Source organism: Podarcis cretensis (genome assembly GCF_951804945.1).
Source record: "Podarcis cretensis genome assembly, chromosome: 9".
In the NCBI taxonomy this organism is placed as follows: Eukaryota; Metazoa; Chordata; class Lepidosauria; order Squamata; family Lacertidae; genus Podarcis; species Podarcis cretensis.
In genome coordinates, this window is record NC_137178.1 from 37,984,971 (window position 1) to 38,000,808 (window position 15,838).

Sequence of the window (15,838 nt, forward strand, 5' to 3'; positions counted from 1 at the left end):
CAAGTGCCAAAGGAGAAAGAGGCTTTGATCCAGGCTTTCTACCATACCATAATAAGAAGCCCAAGGTAAAAAGCATATTTGATCCCTAAGCCAACAAGGCCACCAGCTGAGTTTGGGAGTATCTGCTGTATAAAGATATTGCCATGGATATTTTGTTAATTACATGCCCTTAAAATAAAATAATTTGGGTTACAGCTCTGATTTATTATATTTTTCATCAACGCTTTGGTGCATGTGCTGCCTCTCTTGCGGTTTTGTGCTTGATGATTTTGAAGCTGCCAAGTACGAAACTTACCCACGACAGAAGATGCACCAAACTGTGCATTTGGAGATGGGGTAGATGCTTATAAACATCAGAACATAATGTTAGCCTTTAGCAGAAGAGCGTATTTACTTTTACCAATATGAAACTCATTAGAGCAGCTGTTTAAAAAACTTAGGACTCATCCATATTGTTGTTCAATGCAGCTTGAACCTCCATTAATTTTCTGTTGTTCATAAGACATTCTCCTTCAAATCACTGCTTTCCAACACTTTCCCCTTCCTCAATATGTGTATGTGTGTGTGTGTGTGTGTGTGTGTGTGTGTGTGTGTGTGTGTATATATATATATATATATGGGATACTCTGAAAAAGAGAGGATATAAGAAAGTCCGGACTGAGGGACTGTGGGAAGGCAGTGGCTATTGCAGAATCCATTTTGCCTTTCCCCTTTAATTAGTGGTAGATTTTCACAGTCAATTAGTATCATTATGTACAGAGTATGCTAAGTTCTGGTATAGAATGTAGATAAATGTAAACTAACACTTCCCAGTACCCTTGTAAACTCTATCCCAGAGTCTTAGCTATGAGGATAACACAACCACCATGTAATTATATATATTTTGGCTTTTGCTACCCTAGACTTCTTTAATCTCACTTTCTATTGTCATGCTCTGCTACAGGCAGATCAAACACTCTCTATTTATCTCTTCCAAATCACACATTTGAAATGTCTTGGATATAGCAGCAGCTGAAAACACTGTAATTATCTAGTTATTTCATAAGATTTATCTACTACTTGATTGTAGAAAACCCTCAAAGCCATTTACAAAAAAACAGCAAGATTATTAACAATAAAAAAATCAATTAAAACATTTAAAAAAGAAGTTAAAATCAGCAGTAAACTTAAAACACACCAGCATTCTAAATAACTGGGTAGGCTTGTCGAAACAAAAATATTTTTAACAGGCACTGAAAAGAGTATGAGCAGCAATAGTTTTCCTACTGACAATTGATGTTGACTCTTTACCTCTGGAGAACGTTTTGCCATATTGTATGAAAGTAATGTCAGGATTGATTGATTGATTGATTGATTGATTGATTGATTAAAAAAGATACTGACTCTGGTTCACATTTGATGAATTCCCAGCCTGTCCAAGTTCTGCTTCACAAGTTTTCTGACAGATAGGAAAGGGAATGTACATACTTCATGACAATGAAAACACTGCTAGTTGAATTGCCTAGCACTTTTTCTTCTACTGCCTTCCTAACTATATATTTATATCAACCCACATCTTCCCCTGCTAGTGCTTACATAGACAAAACTGCACCACTGATGCACGGAAAAAAGTACCATCAAAATCTGCAGGGGGTTGTGGTGTGTTGGGACTGTGAGGACCACCACAACTGTCCTGTAATTAACTCAATGGTACAAATTACTATTCTCATATATCTACTTACACACAAGGGAGGGCAGTGGGGAGAAGCACACTAGCTCCGCCTATCTTTGCAAAAAAAATACCAATTGTGCAAATTTAATGTGCATTGCAGGCCACCATGCAGCCAACATGTCATCCAATTATAGGGTTGCCATATTTCAAAAAGTGAAAATCCAGATATAAAAGTTGAGCTTTTGTGGGGAAGGGGGCAAATTCGCCAAAAAAACAACACTTCCAACATGGGTTGTCATACACCCGCTATTTCCAACAGATGAATTCCATATGTGTCCGGGAAATTTCAAACCTATCCAATTATCACGTTGCATGGTTAGCTTCGTGTTCATCCTACAAGGAAGTGTGCAGAAAAAGCTCCTTGCTTCATTGCAACTCGCCCCTCTACCCCCGCCAACCTGTTCCAATCAAAAGGCAAGTATAAAACCTCCCTCTTATACTTTCCTCCTTGTTTTAGATTTCTGCCACTGAGGGTTACTGATTCTGGCTGGATCCTCACAATGGTTGAGAAAACCCAAATTATGTAGTGCGGAAATGGAAGCGCTGGTGTAGAAAATCAATGCCCTGCATAGTGGTTTAATGAGGAACTTGTTGAAAGAGAGAACTATTAACACAGCAGTGCATAATACATCTAATAACAGGATTCAAAGAGCAGAATTTCCCATTCTCCCTATTGCTGATTTCCGAAGTGATAAACTTCTAAAGGTGTGCTACAAGGACTGCTTTATATCTCCCAGCTTCCACCAGCCCCTGCCGGACTTTGGAGATTGGGAAAGCATTTGTTCAACCGAAGGTCAAGATAAGTATTTGTCATTTGACCCATTTATTACCATAAAGATTGTAAAATAAATTGTAGGGAAAATAGCCAGGGTTCTATTTTTTCTCAGGGCAGCTGAAGAGCCAAGGAGGCAGGCAGTTAAGGCAAGAGGTAGCTAATCAGAGAGGAAATTCTGAAGAAACCTCATGGCATAAAGGGCTGTGCACCATGAAGAGGGAGGGAAGAGTACTCAGAACACCAGCCAAGAGACAGGTTGGCTGAAGGGAGTGAAACAATGTACAGAGTGACCTGAAAAGTAGAGTCTGAAGGAAATGGGTGGTCAAGCAGGAATGACTGATGTGTGGGCAATAATGTATTGGGCCAGGACCTGGGAGACCAGGGCTCAAATCCCCCCTTGACCATGAAACTCACTGGGTGACCTTGGACCAGTCACTCACTCTCAGCCTAAATGACCTCACAGGGTTGTTGTGAGGATAAAATGGGAAGAGAGAGGAGGGGAAGTACGTGTGCCACCTTGACCTTGCTGGAGGTACAGTGGTACCTCGGGTTACATGCGCTTCAGGTTACGTATGCTTCAGGTTACACACTCTGCTAATCCAGAAATAGTGCTTCAGGTTAAGAACTTTGCTTCAGGATAAGAACAGAAATCGGGCTCCGGCGGCGCAGCAGAAGCAGGAGGCCCCATTAGCTAAAGTGGTGCTTCAGGTTAAGAACAGTTTCAGGTTAAGAACGGACCTCTGGAACAAATTAAGTACTTAACCCGAGGTACCACTGTATATAAATGAATGAATGAATACTGCAAAGCCACCCTCCCAACAGCTACAGTATGTTGCTTTTGGGAGGGGGGGCTCCATGGCACTGTCCCATCATGCTCCCTGCTCCTGGGTCTTGCTATGGAGCTGAAGGAGAACAGATGACTGAGGTTGTTTACTATTATTAGCAGGAGGAAACTTTCAAAAGTGGGTTGTCAAGGGACATGTTAGGTTTCTACAAGGAAAAAAAGTAAGAGAACTTCCCATACTTCCTTGCGTCATTCCCCCCATATTTTCTTAGGAGCCAGTGGAATTTGCTTCAAGTTCTGAGCAAGTATACAAGGACCAACCCAATTTATTTTATTGTCAGATGCCTGTTGAGAATAGGAGCCAACTCCCTGGAGGCTGAGGTCCCTTTAGCCTCCCCAATAAAATAGTTGATCCCCCCCCCTCCAAGTTGAAGGGAATTCCCATTTAAATGGTGTGTGTGCACACCATGTCCTTTGACTGATTATGCAGGGCTGGGCTTACCAGCCCCCCAATATTTTAATCAAATTGGCACCCCTGCTATTGAGCCATCATCATAAAAGCTTTCTATGTGATATTTTTTATAATGAACAGTACATAAAAACGATGAAAAAAACTTCATCTATTCATGAGGTCCAAATTCTGACTTTGCTCTCTTGAGTTATCAATTATAATACCAAGATGAAATTATTTTAACTATGTTATGATATACTTTAAATGCTGACATACCTTGTGGCTATAATTTTGTATCTTCATGTACAAGCAGGTTAATTCCTTGCTGGCACTTGAGAGACCCTTTCAGAGATAGTCTTTAATCTACCTACCTAAGAATGTTGTAATGCCTTTAAGTTTCATTGAGGTGTAGGGTAAGCATGCTCTGCAATTAGCAAATTTCACAGAACAAAATAATTCCCTCTATATTTGGTAATCATGTCTTGGCAGAAGTTGATTAAGAGGAGGGAGAAATAAAATGATCCTTCTGTCCGGACTAATTGTGGGAAAGGTTGTACATCGTTAATGAGGTACAAACTTTAATGTGAAGAAACTCTGAGTAGATGCTATAGAGAGGAACAATGAATACAATATATGATGTGGAATGGATCAGCTTCTTACCCAATTATTTATAGCAGATAATATTATATTTGGTTTTCTCAAGCACTACAATGGTCTCAGTCCATTCCATTTACAATATTCTACTGGAATGTTACTGCAAAAGGTTACATCTGAAGGTTACAAGATTAAGTAAAATGTTGTGGAATTTTCACACGGGATGTGGCCTGGGGTCACGTGATGGAGCCACTCACTGAACCCAAGAGGGTCTGGGTCTGGACAGTGGTGCATGGATGGAAGACACCTGGAAAGTCTGTGTATGTCAGCCTAAGATGCTTAACAGTCAGTCATGAAGAGGAGAATAAAAAAAAGTGAGGATTACCGAACGAAAGGGTCTTGGTGAAAATGAGAATGGTATTGTTAATCTAGCAACTCTTTATCCCTAGTTCAAGTTCTTGAAAGGTAAAGAGTAATGAAAAATAGAAGGTTACAAAAACCACAAATTACAATGGCTTCCATTATCTGCTGAAAGGGCTAAGTAGGACCAGTGTGAAAAGGCAGCAGACTTAGGAACTTGTCTACAGTATAATTTTCCTCAGTGCAAACTTGTGTCTGTTGATTCATAAGACTTGCACTGCTTTTGCATTTGTCCACTTTGAAAGAAAAAGAAAAAGCTCCCCAACTATAAAGGGACTGTGCCAAAATGGCTGGTTCCTAAGTTTGCTGATGTCATTTCCCCCCTACTCCTATTGGTGGACTATTTGCTTGCCTGCCACCATCATAGATAATCCTTTGTTTACATAACTTCATTTTAAGGTTCATGGAGAATTGCACAAAGCTCGTGAATTGGAAAGATTGCTCAGAGGAATGCATAGTTGTGCAAAACAGAGACCTAACTTCCCCCTCTCCAAGCTAGACGTAAGATTGGCTTGTTTCGATCTAATCTCTTTTTGACAGACAGAATATATACATGAAAGAAGGGGAGAAGCACAAGGTGAAATCTGTTTGCCTGTCACACATCTACCACCTAAGTGGCCTAGAAGTTAACTCACATGCCTATTATTCTGTAATTTAGGAAACTATGTTATGTAGTTAACTCATTTGTCCATCTGTGGTGACAGTCAGGTTATATCATAGCTTCACACAGTTATACTTGTGCTCAAAGCAGTTTACAGAAAATAAACAGGCTAAGTCCAATAACCATAATCAAAATAATAATAATATCACTATAACACAATTATATAATATATATATTAATATATAATATATATAATATCACTATAACACAATTAATTAAAAATAAATATATGTCAAAAGATAATTCAGTGAGCAGAGAACTTAAAAAAGGTAAAGGTAAAGGTACCCCTGCCCGTACGGGCCAGTCTTGACAGACTCTGGGGTTGTGCGCCCATCTCACTTAAGAGGCCAGGGGCCAGCGCTGTCCGGAGACACTTCCGGGTCACGTGGCCAGCGTGACATCGCTGCTCTGGCCAGAGCCAGAGCCAGAGCCAGAGCCGCACACGGAAACGCCGTTTACCTTCCCGCTGGTAAGCGGTCCCTATTTATCTACTTGCACCCGGAGGTGCTTTCGAACTGCTAGGTTGGCAGGCGCTGGGACCGAGCAGCGGGAGCGCACCCCGCCGCAGGGATTCGAACCGCCGACCTTTCGATCGGCAAGCCCTAGGCGCTGAGGCTTTAACCCACAGTGCCACCTGCGTCCCTTGAGCAGAGAACTTATCTGATAGCAAACACAGTCTTTCTTAATCGCTTCTTGGAGAAAGCCATTCAGCTTGCAACAATTGAATGCAGCTCCTGATGGTTCCTTGACCAAGCAAAATCAACTTCCTATGGTCACCTGCTAAGTAATTCAATATCAATTCATGGGGCACCATTCCCTGGGAATTGGGCCTGTGCAAACCCCATAAAGAACTTATGGGGGGACTCTATATGTTTCACCTCTTCGCAGAAAAATTATTAGGGTGTGTGCATGATTTTGAGAAGACAAAGCTGAGAAGGGAAGGGTTAAACCACCCCACTCCTCTTGCTGGATTTCTGCTCAACCATAAATCACTCACAGCTGCTTACAGTAGGGGTACCCAACATGGTGCCCTGCAGATGTTGCTGGTCTACAACTCCCATCATCCCTGACCATGGTCACGCTGGCTGAGGATGATGGGAAGTGGAGTCCAACAACATCCAGAGGGCACTCCATTGGCTATTCCTAGCTTACTGGATAAAAGAAAGCATTGTGTTCAGATGGAAGGAGGTAGGAATATTATAACACATAGCTGCAGCCTTAAATCACTATCAGCATTTTATCCTTAATTTGACATTCATTCAATAAACATTCATATCCTTAATTTGTTTTAGGCTCTGACCCCAATAAATTATACTTATTTCAAAGTAGCATATATTTTGGACTCTATATAGCATATATTTTGACTCTAACAGTTTGCTCTGAGAAGAGTGGCAAACTAATCCTAATTTTCCACCTCTTGCACAATAGCTAATTAGGGGATACTGTGGAAATGTTACACTGCAGTTCATCTAGGTTGTAAATCCACTCTTGTCCCAAATCTGATATTCTGTCAGCTTAGGCTTGCCAAGTATTGCATTGCCAATTTCCATGGATGTCAATGGAGACTGTGGTTGCTCTCTGAAGCAAATGTTTTAGGATTTCCCCCCTTGCTTTGCACTTCTATAGGTTTGCATGTTTGGACGTGTGGAAGAAAGGCATATTTCTCTACCTTCATCTCAAGGCTATCAACTGTGACCTGGATGTATCCTCAGTTTAAGAGTTCTCACTGGGATTAAAGCAGAACATTAAAACAATGAGTCATGACGCATTTCTGCTTTTATTCTGATTTATTGGTGAGCAAGGCCTCCAGACACCGTTATGAAGTGTTTGGAATCACCAGCCTTTCCCCCTCTTCTTCAAAGAAGAATCTCAGTAGTAATAAAAGATGAACTGATTAACCTTCCAATGAAGAGCTGCATGCTCTTATGGTAAATGTACGCTTCTTCAGACATTGATAATAGGTTATGAGGCATTTTAGAATGACGTTTAGAACTATAGGATCTATAACAGAACACTGCATGGCAGAGTGCTGCTGTCTAGTACACCAGTCACTCAACTCTGCTCCCGCCCCACAACAGTCAGTCAGCATTCTACAGACACTGAGCATGCTCAGTCCTGATTGACAATAGCAGTCAGTGGGGTGGCATGATGGTGTGTTCACATGTCTTCCCAATTCCAAGCGTTGATGGTATCCAGAGCCAATTTGTCCGTCTGATTGAACTATGTGCTCCTGTTTACAGAGGTGAAGAGGGTGGTTTAAGGAGACAGCATCACTGGGTACTATTGCCCATACCTATTCAGAGAGTCTCCTGCTAGCTAGGGACGTGGGTGGCGCTGTGGGTTAAACCACAGAGCTTAGGACTTGCTGATCAGAAGGTCAGCAGTTTGAATCCCCATGACGGGGTGAGCTCCCATTGCTCAGTCCCTGCTCCTGCCAACCTAGCAGTTCAAAAGCACGTCAAAGTGCAAGTAGATAAATAGGTACCGCTCCGGCGGGAAGGTAAACGGCGTTTCCGTGCGCTGCTCTGGTTCGCCAGAAGCGGCTTAGTCATGCTGGCCACATGACCCAGAAGCTGTACGCCAGCTCCCTCGGCCAATAAGAAGAAGAAGATGTTAGGGTGTGAAACCTAAGACGCTGGCAAGTTAGCAATGTCATGTGACTTTAAGTAGTCAAGCTCGTTAAGTTGTTAAGTTGCTCAGTATATAAAGAGTGTTTGTTTTCTCTGCCTGTGGGGGGCGTGAAGCAAAAATGTCTGAAAGCTCCGGAGGTGTTTCTGTTATCTTTCTGCAATAAACCTGTCTTTGGAAAGACAGGCTTCCCTGTGTCGTTATTTCTTTGCTGCTGAGACTCTGAAGCTTGTACTGCAACAAGAATCTCTGCACTGGACTTAATCAATGCTCTGCAAAGAGAACTGTTGCTGGTTGCGCAGCGGAAGCGTTTACTGGACCAGTACACAAACTCTCTTAGGTTATGGGTTTTCTACGTTTCTACAGCTGTATTGTGTGCAGAGAAAGTGAAAGCAGCTTTCGGATGAGAGAAGACCGGCTTGGTCGTAAATCCAGCTCTTAAAGGAACTGAGAGGCTGCAGAAAGTTGAGAGAGCTGCGTAAGTGAAGATTTACAGCTTCATTAGCTGCAGAAGGCTAGCTTGACCTCCCGTTGTTTTTGTTTTGTTAACAAAAACAGAGGACGGTGGTAGGTTGCTAGTGAAGAGACGGAGGGAAAAAAAGTTTAAAAGGCTTCAGAGAAGGCTGGAGGCGTCTGGAAAGTGAGTAAGACAAATCCCAAGGGGAAAGAGAAGCAAGGGCACACAGAGGGAGTAGCAGCCGACCCCAAGAATGGCTGTGGAAAATTTCCAGGTTCCCTTTACAAAGTTGAACTCTGCTAATTACGTGCAGTGGTCTAAGAGGGCTCAAGTCTGGTTGGAAGCCAAAGAAGTGTGGGCTGACTATGTCCAGAGGCGAAAGCCGTTTGTGGCTGTTGCAGCAGATGCCACAGCAGAGCAACAGGCTGCTGCACATGCTCAGAACAGGGAACATGATAAAATGGACACTAAAGCTAGATGCATGTTGATGGTATCGATAGACGATTCCCAATTACCTCATGTGGAAAATTTAAGGTCTGCATTTGAAATTTGGGAAGCTCTTAGGCGAATTCACCATAGAGCCACCATAGAGCGTGGGGGAACTAGCAGGCAGAGCTGTAAGGAAGCCTCACAAGTGTCTGCTATGGCCAGCAAGTCATGTTTTCGATGTGGCAGCAGGTTTCATTTGATAGCAAAGTGTCCAGAAAAGCAACAGGAATTTCAACAGTCCAAGGTCAGTTTCCGGAGCTACAGGGGAAGACGAAGTGAGAACTACAAGAGTCAACAATCCAGAGGGGGAGCAGGTGCTGATAAGGGACTATCTGCAATGGCAGCACAACAGAGTCCTAAAAGGAGCCAACAAACTTTGAAGTGGATAATTGACAGTGGAGCAAGTCACAATTTAGTTCCAGCGACATCTAGTGGCAGCTTGATGAACTGCAAGACATTGCCAGTTGAAAAAACTGTGACTATAGCAGACAATAGTAAACGAGAAATGAACCTTAAAGGCACAATTTATGTTAATTGTTTGCAAACTAACCTTCCTGTTTTCGTTCTTCCAGGAATGAAGAATGGACTTTTGAGTGTGTCATGCCTGGTAAAAAGTGGTTTTAAGGTTGAGTTTGAAAAAGATGTGTGCACCATTTCGAAACAGGGGAAGGAGCTAGTTAAAATTCCCTGTGAGGATGGGCTTTTTGTTTTGGATGAAGAGCAGTTAGCAGCAGGTAGATGTTCAACAGGTGAAGCGCAAGCTAAGTGTGTAAATAAGGCTCCTCATACAGGTTGTGCACATCTACTACACAGAAGGTTAGCTCATATATGCTTTAAGTATGTAAGCAAGATGCCAGATTTAGCTGAGGAGTGTAACATTAAACCCTGTCCAAATTTTCTGGATTGTTGTGCTTGTAAACATGCTAAGGTTAAGACATGTAACTATCCTAGATCTGATAGAGTAAGCAAGAAACCCTTTGAACTTGTGCACACAGATGTGTGTGGTCCTATGCCAGTCAAATCGCTTGGAGGTGCGAGATTTATGCAAATTTTGGTGGATGATTTTTCAAGGGCTAGTTGGGTTTTCTTTCTGAAAGAAAAATCACAAGCAGCTTCCATCCTGATGGATTGGATTGAAGAAGTCGAATGTAAATTTGACACCAGGGTGCGTAAAATACAATCAGATCGTGGTGGGGAATATGTGAACCACACGCTGGAGACGTGGTTAAAAAGGAAAGGTATAGTTCATAGACTTACCAATCCCTATTCACCACAGGAGAATGCAGTTGCCGAAAGAAAATTTCGAACATTACAGGAAGCCATTGCTGCTTTGCTGTTTGATTCTGGACTTCCACAACGGTTTTGGGCTGAGGCTGCACTGTATGCGAATTATACTTTTAACAGAGTGTACAATAGCACAGTAGGCAACACTCCTTACTTCATGCTATTTGGGAAAAAACCAAAAATTGATCATCTAAGAGTTTTTGGATGTCGTGCTTATGTGCTGGTGCCTAGGGCACAACGTAGGAAAGGCGATCCTAGATCTAAAGAAATGCTTTTCTGTGGTTATCAAGCAAGCACAAAAGGTTGGAGATTTGTGAATGTAGAATGTAGAAGGCAATCAAACAAAAATCACAATCAGCAGAAGTGCAGAATTTTGTGAACAGGATGGTTGGAATAAAATTCATGGAAATCCTGACATACTATTTGATGTGGTGAACAGTAACAATGAAACTCAGGCCCCAGGGCAGGCATTAGTTCCAGAACAGGCTGAGGAATTTGAGTCTGAGGACGAAGGTGAGAAATCGTCTAGTTCACCCAAGTCAGTAAAGTCAGAATCTTCTAGCTCTAAAAGTTCACCCGTACAGCAAGAGAGACGTGTAAAGTCAGAATCAGAAAGTTCTTCAACTACTAGTGATAAACAGGTGACGACTAGTGATTCTGGGTCAGAGGGGGAAACTGAAGGAACATCCCAGGAACTGTTAAGGTGTTCCAAGCGTGCCAACAAAGGTACCAAGCTATTAGTGTTTGGGCTGGTTTGGCAAATTGCGAACCTGAAAGTTTTGAGGAGGTTGAGCAATTACCCCAGGAGGAGGCCAGTAGGTGGCGTGAGGCCATGCAAAAAGAGTTGAATTCTATGAAAGAACTGGGTGTGTTTTCCATCACCAAACTGCCAGAAGGTACCAAGGCAGTAAGTTGTAGGTGGGCGTACAGGATAAAGACAACAGCGATGGGGAAACCAGAGTACAAAGCAAGGCTTGTAGCTCGAGGTTTTACGCAAAGAGAGGGGTTACATTATTCCGAAGTCTATGCACCCACTTCAAGGAGTGAAACCCTTCGGGCACTATTAGCAGTTGCTGCTCAGAAAGGGTTCAAAGTGAATCAATTTGATGTCTCTACAGCTTATCTTCATTCAGACTTGGCTGAAGAGCTCTATATGGAGCTACCGCCAGGATTGAAAGTTGGTAAATCAAATCAGGTATGGAAACTACATAAATCTATTTATGGACTCAAGCAATCTGCTCATAATTGGAATGAGTGTTTGAATGACGTTTTGGTAGGCATTGGTTTTAGCAGGAGCAAGGCTGACAATTGCTTATATTTCAGAGGTTCAGGAGATGCCCAAGAATCTTTGCTTGTTTATGTAGATGACCTGATTTATACTTCAAAGACACAAGAACAAGTAAAAAAACTAGCCAAAGAGTTAAATAAACACTTCAAAGTTAAGAATCTTGGTGTTGTAAAGGTCTACCTTGGTGTTCAGATAGATAGGACCAAAAATGGCAGTTTTCTACTGAATCAAAAGGGCAAGATATTGCAAATGTTGAAAAAGTTTGGCATGACGGAGTGTGCAGGTGTTAGAACACCAATGGAAATGGGTTTTGTAAAAGACAATGAGTTCAAGGATAGTGCTGAATTCAAGCGTGCTGAAATCTTTCAGTCAGCACTGGGAAGCTTACTTCATCTTTCGCAATGGAGTAGACCAGACATTGCTTACGCTGTTAACTTACTCAGCAGAGAAGCTTCAAAACCTAGTGTAAATGCATGGAAAGGAATTCAAAGAGTGTTAAGATATTTACAATACACCAAAGATTTTTGCCTTGAATTATCTTCTGAAGGACAAGCACAGATTACTTGTTGGGCAGATAGTGATTGGGGAAATTTAAAGGATAGAAAATCAGTGTCTGGCTGTGTAATAAAATTTGGTAACTCTCTGATTGGGTGGAGATCCAAGAAACAGAACCTGATTGCTTTGTCATCAACAGAAGCGGAGTTCTGTGCCTTATCTGAGTTATGTAGAGATCTAGAATTTTACAAATGCTTGGCACAAGAGATGTATGAAAAGGCCATCACTCCAATCACTGTATGGGGTGATAATCAACCGTGTCTTAAGTTAGCACAAAATGGGCAGTTTAAAGGTCGTACAAAACATTTGGATATCCGCTTTCAAAATGTTTGTCAAACGGTAAAAGCAGGAATTGTTAAATTAAATTACTGTCCCAGTCATGAAAATCAAGCTGATGGTTTTACAAAACCGCTTGGGTTTCAGCGGCATGAAAACTTTTGTGAAGAAATGGGTCTGAAGTAATTTTGTTTTTGTATTGCCAGCGAGAGGGGGTGTTAGGGTGTGAAACCTAAGACACTGGCAAGTTAGCAATGTCATGTGACTTTAAGTAGTCAAGCTCGTTAAGTTGTTAAGTTGCTCAGTATATAAAGAGTGTTTGTTTTCTCTGCCTGTGGGGGGCGTGAAGCAAAAATGTCTGAAAGCTCCGGAGGTGTTTCTGTTATCTTTCTGCAATAAACCTGTCTTTGGAAAGACAGGCTTCCCTGTGTCGTTATTTCTTTGCTGCTGAGACTCTGAAGCTTGTACTGCAACAAGAATCTCTGCACTGGACTTAATCAATGCTCTGCAAAGAGAACTGTTGCTGGTTGCGCAGCGGAAGCGTTTACTGGACCAGTACACAAACTCTCTTAGAAGAAGAAGAGTTTGGATTTGATATCCCGCCTTTCACTCCCCTTCAGGAGTCTCAAAGCGGCTAACATTCTCCTTTCCCTTCCTCCCCCACAACAAACACTCTGTGAGGTGAGTGGGGCTGAGAGACTTCACAGAAGTGTGACTGGCCCAAGGTCACCCAGCAGCTGCATGTGGAGGAGCGGAGACACGAACCCGGTTCCCCTGCTTAGTTTCCCAGAGTCACAAGAGTAGGAACCTACTCTGCTTTTGTTACAATTAAAAGGTCAGTAAATAGCATCTCACTACAATTATTAATGCTTACATTGTGCCTGATTAAATATTAGAAATGAGTTCCTTTGAAAACTAATTCTAATATGCATGTAATACATTATGGATGCAATCCTATCCTTACCTGGGAGTAAGCCTCAATGAACGGAATGAAACTTCCTTTTGAGTGGACACACCTATGATTCCTAAACACAATTACTAAGGGATAAGGCTTTAGTCCTACTCCACTTAAATGACCCCCTCAATTCAGTAGCACTTCTGAGCAGATATTGTTAGAATCGCACTGTGGGTCCCATTAGATTTATTTAACAAAATTGCTTGATTGTTAAGAAAGCCTCTAAGTTGTTTACAAAAAATCCATAAATATTAGGTAAGGGTACCCCTGCCCGTACGGGCCAGTCGTGTCCGACTCTAGGGTTGTGCGCCCATCTCACTCTAGAGGCCGAGGGCCAGCGCTGTCCGCAGACACTTCCGGGTCACGTGGCCAGCGTGACGAAGCTGCTCTGGCGAGCCAGCACCAGCGCAGCACACGGAAACGCCGTTTACCTTCCCGCTATAAAGCGGTACCTATTTATCTACTTGCACTTAGGGGTGCTTTCAAACTGCTAGGTGGGCAGGAGCTGGGACCGAAAGACGGGAGCTCACCCCGCCGCGGGGATTCGAACCGCCAACCATGCAATCGGCAAGCCCTAGGCACTGAGATTTTACCCAAAGCGCCACCCGTGTCCCTCCATAAACATTACTTATGAGTAAATATGTTTAGGGTTTTACTGCTAAGTAGGTTATTGTTGAAATTGAGCATTTCAGACTGGATACAGTTTTGACTACTGGTACTCCTTTTGGTTTTTGTATTTGTATTTGTCTGCCATGGACCCTTGACATGAGCAAATCAATCTTATAATGAATTTGGGGGAGGCAACTTTGCTTTAAACACAACTTGGAGAGAGGCTGTTACAGTTAAATCTCTGAATGCCTAACAAATACATTTTCAGGCTTGTAATCTCAGCTCAAAAGTTATAAATTAGTTTAAATGAGAGGAGGGTTGTTTTCTTTTGCACAAAAGAGAAGCTGTGTAGTGTATTCGGATCGAAGAACAACATTATTTCCCCCAAATGTGGAAAAAACACAAAACAAAACCCATTTATTCCCTTGCTGACAGAAACTTGGTGAGAAGGGGCTATTTGCCAAGAATGTTTGTTCAAGGAACAGCCTACAGTCCGAGAATTGTGCAGTCAAGTGAGCTTTTACCCTTTAATCATGACTTAATGAACTCCTAGTATGTGAGTCTCCTCAGGTCTCCAAAGGTCACAGAACTCGTGCACAAGGCATCCTTAGCTATTCATTGTACTATAATATGATAACATCACTCTAAGTATTCAGGAAAGACGTTTCCTGTTAACAGTAATCAGGAAAGAGCTTTTTAATTGGCGGAATTTATAAAAGCAAATTGCTAATCTTTTTAGCTTTTGCCCTTTCAGTAGCAAAATGCTAATCTTTTAATTTATTTTTAAATTAAGAAACCAAGCTCCTTGCAATTTTGCAGCCATGTGTGGTCAACCTAAGTCAGTTTTATGTATATCACTCTTAATAAAAATTCAGCACCACACTTTAGTCAGTTTATGTGGTCAGTGCATGTCGCTTGCGAGTATGGTTCTCTCATACCCTTTTGGAGAGGTGAGCCATTGCCGCCGTTGCCTTGCCAAAACACTTGATTTAACCAGCAGCTAGTAGTGGTTCATCATTTTGTGCCTTCAGAACCAGTATCTTTTAAGTAATATTTATGAATATTTTAAACTCTTTAATATGACAAAATCTGTATCAGTTAACAAAAAAAAGTATTTCTTTTACCAAACCACATTCCTTATTTGCTTCAATTTGCAGCTCTGAGCTGAGAGTTTGTGTCACATTTTGGTCTGATGCACATAAAAACAGGTATTGAAACTTATCAAATGACAAAAAATAACAACAACATCTAGAGGCCCCCTTTCAACTTGAGCCCCAGACCCAATGGCTTTACTTCTGATTCTGCCTGGTAAAGCCTCCCATCTCCAAGTATCATTTACTCAACAGTCCTAATTTACTGTTCCATCCTTACAGTGGTCCCCAAGAATCAGTGTGTTTGTGTGTGCGCGTGTGAGATAAACATATACACACCCCAAAGCCATACCCTGCAACATTTCTCTGATGAAAATAGGGACCTGAGGAAAAGCGGGACGTTCCAGAATCAAATCAGAATCCAGAACAGCTCCTGTAAATCTGGGACTGTACCTGGAAAAGAGAGAAACTTGGAAGGTCTGCAAAGTACCCCTGGCTTTCAAATGATGCTTTGTGAGGTGATGATGCAGTTGTTTTGTCAAGAAAGCTTAGCTTTTGCTCAAAACTAAAACAGAATGAGATTCTACCAGAGAGCTGTGCCTGTGCATTATACTATGCAATTGTCTAATCTAACCCACTCAGAAGAAGCAAACTTTCACGGTAGTGCCAGATGATGAAAGAAGGAAAACTTTTGAAACTGACACCTCTGCAGTTCATTTTCTATAACAAAGCGGTTGGGAAAATCCCTCTTTTAAATATGCGTGTATATGCTTGACTTTACTTAAATTCCATTTACACTCTGATCCTAAC